Source organism: Xenopus laevis, chromosome 5S (genome assembly GCF_017654675.1).
Source record: "Xenopus laevis strain J_2021 chromosome 5S, Xenopus_laevis_v10.1, whole genome shotgun sequence".
NCBI classification, from domain to species: Eukaryota; Metazoa; Chordata; class Amphibia; order Anura; family Pipidae; genus Xenopus; species Xenopus laevis.
The window spans coordinates 1,428,179-1,436,638 of record NC_054380.1 but is presented as its reverse complement, the minus strand read 5'-3'; positions in this window follow the sequence as shown (position 1 = coordinate 1,436,638).

Genomic DNA, 8,460 nt, shown 5'->3' with positions numbered 1-8,460 from the left:
TTTTTTTTAAAAAAAATTTTTTGGGGCCCCAATTTTATTTACTTGTAAGGGGGACCCTGGCTCCAATGCTTTTTAAAAACAACTTTTATAGGCGGCCCTGGCGCCAATGTTTTTTTTGTAAACGTATAAGGGGGCCCTGACCATCAATAGCTTTTTATAACTTGTGTGTGTGGGGGGTTACTATTTTAGGGGTGGGGTCTGGGGCGGGGCTTTGGCGCCAGGGTGGGTGGGGCTCAGGGGACGCGGAAAATGATCTTGTACAGGGCCCTGTGATTTCTAATGGCGACCCTGTGTATCAGTGATTATAATAATGAATATGAGTTCAAATTTTACATTGAGAGAACAAAGGAAAAGTAAAGTAAAGAAAACGTGTCTTTGTCCCAAACATTATAGAGGGCAATGTATATATTATATATATTATATATGTTCACTCCACTATTATAGAAAAGCCTTGGGAAATGGAACTGTTTATCAGGAAAGTATGTTTTTAGTTTTGTGAAATACTCAGATGTCTTGGTTGTTATACTACCTGCTCCCTTCACAGAACACCATTGTCCTGTCTTACTATACAGGTTGTAATTCCTCTGTATTAACTTCATTTCACATTCTTCTCTTTGCTGAACAATTCAATAGCAATGCTGCCCTACACGTTGGTCCTGGATACAAGGTTCCTTCCATTGTTGGTTAAATCTCAAGGACACTCATTTAATACACCTGAAAACAATTTTCTATTATATATCATAGTTTTTTTTTTTAAAAATGCTTTATTACCATTAGCTTATTGTTCAAAGGTTTGAGTTGGTAGATGTATAAATATAGAATTGTATGTATTTTATTTTACATTAGGAAATGTGTTTAGTTACTTTGTTAGAGGAAAAGAGAAATAGATTTGTCTGGAGGAGAATAAAAACATTAAAAAATAACAGTGGGTTCATCAGCCCCGTCTTTTACTGTGATCTCGGCTGTGATTCTTTTCCTTTGAAATTCTTCTTTGTTGTTTGGCCAACATTTATTTTGGGTTAATCTTTTATTGTGTTTTATTTCCAAGGGACGTCCATTACTTTGCACTAGATCAGGGTCAATTGGCACTGGCAAAAGTGGCAGAAAGGAGGAAAATAGATGCAGAATCAATGAACTCGGGAGTGGGTAAGAATTAATGCTCTTTGAAAAAAGGCTTTATTTGTTTGTTTTTTGTTTGAATCAATCATTGTTTCTGTAATACTGCAATGCTGTAAATGCAGGGGGTTGTTGGTGATTTAGCATTTAGGGAATGGAAAATTCGTGGAGATAATCTTCAGTCACCACCTGGGGATCTTTCACTTCAGATTCAGATCTTACAAGAAATAAACTCAAAGTTAGAAAATATGTAACTGTCAGTTTGTGTTTCTTTTCCCTCTAATACACACATTGCCTGTTCCCAAACTGTAGGGACTATTTGTATTGCTTTTGTCAACGTTTTAATAAAGGACGAAGTGACTAACGCTGGCGAAAATTCACCCCAACACATGTGCCCACTGTCTAGGTAAGTTGCCATGAGTCAGGAAATGTAGGGGGGACGGAGGGGAGCCCCAAAAAATTTTTCGATCTTTTTCAGCCTATCAGCCATCATGTAGAAAACACGCCAGCGTTTTTTGGGACTTAGAAAAAATGTTGACTTTTTTTGAAGCAATCCCTATCTACTCTATTGCGCTTCGCAAGGTCTGAGGTGGCGAAGGAAGTCTAGCGTAAAAGGTAGCGTTCAGTACACTGCGCGCGTTAGTGAATTTGCGTAGTTACGTCCGTAGCGATAATTCGCCAGGCGTAAGGGTGCGAAGTTACACTAGCGAATCTACGCCAGCGTTCATTAGTGAATTTGCACAGTAACGAAAATGCCAAACGCTAGCGAAGTAACGCTAGCATTCTGCGCTTCGGCGCTTAGTGAATTTGCCCCTCTGTACTATACTTTGTTGTGCAGTGTTTTTATCACTTGCGCTTTTTCTGTGTTTCAGTAGATTTTTAGAAAAAAACCCTAAGCAATTTAATTTGCAGCAACTTAGTTTACGAAAACACTTAGGGGCAGATTTATCAAGGGTCGAAGTGAATTCGAGGGAATTTTCGAAGTAAAAAATTTGAAATTCTAAGTAATTTTTTGGATACTTCGACCATCGAATAGGATACTACGACTTCGAATTTACTTCGACTTAGATTCAAAGTAAAATGAATTTGAATATTCGAATATTCAATAATTGATGTACTGTCTCTGTAAAAAAACTTTGCCTTTAATACTTCGCCAAATTAAAGCTGCCGAAGTGCTATGTTAGCCTGTGGGGACCTTCTACAATCATTTTCTAAGTCTTTACACATTGAAGTAAAATCGTTTGATCGTACGCTAAAATCGTTCGAAACGATTTTAGCGTACGACCAGCGCAGATCATGACATCTTCCAATTATAAACAGGACTCGGCAGGTTTGAGATGGAGTACTTATCTGGGTTTAATAAATCACGAAAATTTTGAGATTTTTTTCTACGAAAAAATGGTGTTTTCCCATTTAAAAGTCTGACCAGAAAAATTGGGACTTTAATACATAGCCCCCTAAAATTCTCTATAAATACAGGGAATTCCTTAGGGCTTTGCAATTTCTTCCCCAGTTTAAGGCTGGGGCCAAAATCAGCCTGCTGAAATCCGCAGACCGATTTCAAACCATCACTATTATTCTCTTCTTCTTCTTCTTCTTCTTCTTCTTCTTCTTCTTCTTCGCATTAGGAAGTCTTGTGATTTTGGTGAAATACAAAGTTTTAACGAAAAATCCGCCAAGTGTGTTCGCACTGGAGCCGACACGAGGCTTCCAGACTGATTTCGGCACCATCTGACCCCAGCCTTAAACTGACAATAGACACAAAGATATAATCATACAAATTAAAGTTTCAGTTGATTTTCAGACTGTGTGTGTGGATTGTCCTGACATTTTTTGTATTATTGTATTTAATCTGAATGTTTAGTGAATGGGACGTCCGATCGTTTATCAAATACAAGGGTAAAATGTGTACGTCTATATCCAGCTTAAATCAGATACTGATCCCAGTAGATTCCCGTCATTTATCTAGAAGAATGTGGTTTATACTGGTTGCTGAGAGGGTTTTCACTGATATCTATGAGCCATTGGAGCGATGCTAATTTCAAGGAGTTCAGTGGAGACTTTTACTTTTGCACTGCACACCTAGGGGCAAATTCACTAACATTCGTAGTTTCGCCAGGCGCAACTTTGCCGCGCTTCGCCGCACTTCGCCAGGCGTAGTTTCGCCAGCGCTCTGCAAATTCACTAAAATCCGAAGTTGCGCTCAGGGGTAGCGTAAGGTTGCGAAGTTGCGCTAGCGTTGATTCTCTAAGTAAAGCGAAGTTACGCTAGCGAAGGCTAATTTGCATACGGCGCGAAATTCAAATTTCAATGGAGGAACACGTATCTGCACTACAAATGCCAAGAAAACCTTCAAATCAACAAATAAAAATGTTTATTTTGCCCTACACATGTGCCCACTGTCTAGGTAAGTTGCCATGAGTCAGGAAATGTAGGGGGGAAGGAGGGGAGCCCCAAAAAAAATTTCGATCTTTTTCAGCCTATCACCCATAATGTAGAAAACACGCCAGCGTTTTTTGGGACTTAGAAAAAATTTTGACTTTTTTTGAAACAGTCCCTATCTACTGTATTGCGCTTCGCCAGGTCTGAGGTGGCGAAGGAAGTCTAGCGTAAAAGGTAGCGTTCAGTACACTGCGCAAGTTAGTGAATTTGCGTAGTTACGTCGCTAGCGAAAATTTGCCAGGCGTAAGGGTGCGAAGTAACACTAGCGAAACAACGCCAGCGTTCGTTAGTGAATTTGCGCAGTAACGAAAATGACAAACGCTAGCGAATTAACGCTAGCGTTCGGCGCTTCGGCGCTTAGTGAATTTGCCCCCTAGAATGCAGAATTTATTCATACATTTTTTAAAAGTTAGTGATATGACCATAGATATTTTTGAACAATTAGCAATTAAGCAATTTTTAATGAGTGATGAGGCATTTAGAAATATGTATAGTTTGCTACTGGCAGATGAGCCTGAGTGGATAACCAGTGGTAGTTGTACAAGATTGACAAGCTTTGGGGATGAATAATGGGATAATACAGTTTAAAAAGACTGTAAAAGTAAAAATGTGCTGCTTTAACTATCGTAACATTTGCTCAACAGCCATCTATTGAAACACGTCAGCTTCAACAACTCAAGGGTTTTGAATGGTTATATACAGTCTTTGCAGAAGGCCTTCAGGCATAATAAGCCTGTTATGTGATGGTGCTTGTTGGTACGTCTCAGCTAAACATGACTCTGAGTGATTGACAATTCAGCAGTATTTCTCAGAGAAAACCTACGAGATTGTTTTCTGGTTCCCATACTTCATTAGCCACACCCCTTGTGTAAATTGTATATTGTCAATCAAGTTCTAGGAGTTTTCTCAAAACAAAGTCAACGTTTAACAATCTGGTTCCTTTTATGTCTTATGGCCTTGGGCAGAACTGACAAAACGTATCCCCGGTGAGTCTTCAAAAAAGTTGTTCATTTTGCTTGAATTCTACAAGTTCCTGACATGTTCTTCACTTATATGGTCCCTCATAAAGGAAAAAAAGAATACTGCTCAGTCCTGTGTTTGATTTATTTCATTTTTCCCGCTACAGGATTGCCTGAAGCAGTTTGGTGTGGTAGACAATTATGGATGTTTAGGGCAATTTTACAAGATAAAAAGGAATCCTCAGATCCACTCTCACTATCTTTGAACATATTACATATTATAGAATGCATTTAGAATCCTAATTTTGACCAGATTAGAACTGTAATGTCACATACAGTATTTAAAACTTTTTAAATACTGGATGAGTTATAGTAAACAGAGAAAATAAATAGATTGTTCAAGATCATTCCCATAGACTTGACTATACAACCTTGCCTTGATTGACTAAATAAGTTGTTCACCGATCCACGTGCACACGCACACACACACACATACACACACACATACACACACACACACACATACACACACACACACACACATACACACACACATACACACACACACACACATACACACACACACACACACATACACACACACATACACACACACACACACATACACACACACACACACACATACACACACACAATGATCATACAGTCATAAATTAATTGGAATGTAGGAAGTATCTGGATTTGGGCCCATAATGGAACTTAGTTCAGTAAAATTTGGAAAAAAACATAAAATGATACAAGTTTGACAACCTTGCATTTTTCTTGTGGGGTTTATTATTCTCTACATCCCCAGATTTTAAGTAACATATATTCCTATTTTCAAAAGCAAAATGTCTTACATCATTTACTCAAATTGTGTAGCTTATGGTCAAGGGGCAGATCAATGACATTTTTCTGTGCAGTTTAAATTTGTATTTATGAGATGTCAAAATACAAATTAGCTTTTTCCTGTGATTTTACAATTTTTTTAGACAAGTTTTCAATTATCAGTGGACCGAGATGAAAAAGAAATAGAAAAAAATGTCAGAATTCTCAATTCGACCCTTGATAAATCTCCCCCTTTATATTGTCAATATGGGAAACTCAACCAAGTCTCAATTTTGTGACTGATGCTTGAACAAATTATTGAATAATTTGTTGATATTGGGTTGAATTCATCTGACTCTCAACTTTAACAAGGGTCCAAACTAGCCCCACAGCCCCTGAACTAGCCACACAGCCCCACAGCATGATGGGACCTCCACCAAATGTGACAGTCGGTAGCAGGAGTTTTTCTTGGAATGTCGTGTTCTTCTTCCGCCATGTAAAGCCCTTTTTGTTATGACCAAATAACTAAATTTGTGTCTCCTCAGTCCAAAGCTCTTTGTCCCAAATGCCTGTGTGTTGTGTAAATGATCTTTTCCATACAACAAGCGAGTGTGTTTGTGTGAGTGCAGAAAGGGCTTCTCATCCCCCTGCCATACACATGTTCTTTGTGCAAATTGTGCTGAATTGTAGAACGATGTACAGATACACCTGCATCTGCAGCAAGATCTTCTTGCAGGTCTTTGGAGATGATCTTTGGCTTGTCTGGAACATTCTCACAATCCTCCGCATATGCCGCTCCTGGATTTTTCTTGGCCTGTCAGACCTGGGTTTTACAGCAACTGTGCCTGTGGCCTTCCATTTCCTCATTCCATTCCTTACAGTTGGAACTGACAGTTTAAACCTCTGTCTAAACCATGATATGGAACAATCTTTGTTTTCAGATCTTTTGAGGATCCCATGCTGTCACTCTTCAGAGGAGAGTCAAACAGAAGCACAACTTGCAATTGGTCACCTTAAATACCTTTTCTCATGATTGGACACACCTGCCTATGAAGTTCAAGGCTTAACCAGCTAATCCAACCAATTTGGTGTTGCCAGTAATCAGTATTGAGCAGTTACGTGCATTCAAATTAGCAAAATGACAAGGGTACCCACATTTTTGCACAGCCAGTTTTTCACATTGATTTAATTCCATACAACTGGATACTGCTTCACTAAAAAGTTATCTTTTTTGTTGAAACTGGAGTAAATTATTATGCAGGCTGAGAGGGGTTCCCAAACCTTTTTCATATGACTGTATATATAAACTGTTTCATAATAATTTTTTTTTGTAATCCTTGAACATTACCCCACCTTTCCCATGTCTTAAAAGTTGAAAGTTCTTTCCCGAGATGCATAAAATTGTCTGTTCAAACGGTACAACTTTTGTATAATTTATTATTTTGTAACTTCACATGCTGCTTTTTGAAAAGTCCTGCTGACTGTAAGTAATGAAGTGTTTGTCTCAAAGTCATCTTGGTTCTCTGGTATATGTAGAGCGTCTCAAGTTTCACAAATCCTGTTCTGGCATCTTCAAACATTTATCATGCAATTCAGTGAGCTATATAAACTATATATTCTATATATACTATATATTCAGTGTTTATATAAACTATAATAGTACTTATCTGTTATCTGCTGTGTATCCTGTGCCGCTTCTCCTTTTTCTGCTTTGAATGGCTGCCCCCGTGGCTACACAGCAGCTTGTTTATATAAACTATAGTAGTACTTATCTGTTATCTACTGTGTATCCTGTGCTTGAATGGCTGCCCCCATGGCTACACAGCAGCTTGTTTATATAACTATAGTAGTACTTATCTGTTATCTACTGTGTATCCTAATTTCAGTCATAATTTATGACGTCAGGAGTCTGTCCATACCTCCCAACATTTTGGAAGTAAAAAGAGGGACAAAAAATGTTTTTTGCACGTAGCGCGGCAACCATTTTTTGACCATGCCCATTTTTTGGCCACACCCCCTAATTACCATGTTCATTTTACAAAATGTGGCAGGTTATGAAAGATTGAAAATATTTCTCCTTCTCTAAACTGTTACAATTACTTATTTTCTTATCTCTAAATGGTTACAAAAGTATCTTATTTGCACCTGTTAGCTGTTCTGAGCTCTCTGCCAAAAGCCAATTAAGTTAGAAACTTTGTTTCTGTTTCTGGCTGTTCAGTGCAGAGAAAAGAGGGCCTTTCCATTACAAATGAGGGACTGCAGGTTGAGCTGTCAAAAGAGGGACTGTCCCTCCAAAAAAGGGACAGTTGGGAGGTATGTGTAACATCTATATTTTCCTTTTATTCTGTTCTTATAACATTCAGCATCGGACAGACTGACTGTAGTGTGTGATAGTGATACTAATATCCCTGCACTAAACGATTATATGACTTAGTAAGACATCCTGGTGTTCATCGTCAGTATTGTGGTTCATAACCTTTAGAAAACTGCTAATTTCTAGGCACATGTACAGTATGTAGCTCACCCAGTGCACCCCGATTCCCCAGTCACAGAGAAGGGTGACGGACAGAAACATGCGGCACAGACTTTATCTGCAGTCAGACCCAGTGGCTTGGTCACACTAGTAATCATCCATTGGTTTGAATAAGAGACTGGAATATGAATTGGAGAGGGCCATTAATAAGGGCCTTAATAAAAAGTTATAATAAGTAGCTTTACAGAACATTTGTTTTTTTTTTATGGGGTCAGTGACCCCCAACTGAAAGCTGAAAGGGTCAGAAGAAAAAGGCAAATAATTAAAAAAAAACAATAAAAAATTAAAAATAAAAAAAATTAAAAGTTGCTTAGAATTGGCCATTTCATAACATAGAAAAAGTTAAACTAAAGGTGAACCATCCCTTTAAAGTGTTTTTTGCAAACAGGTGGCATTTGGGGAGGTTTTGGGCACGTTTTACTGCAATGGGTGGATGTGTCCCTAACATTTCTTATGTTTGCCACTATTGTTTTTGGGCAGGGCCATGGTTACCTCTTGGATCTGTTGTTATTTTTTTGTCATGTGTATGTTTGATGTACAAACCCATTTATTGTGCAGAGCTGTTGGTGCTTTATAAATGTG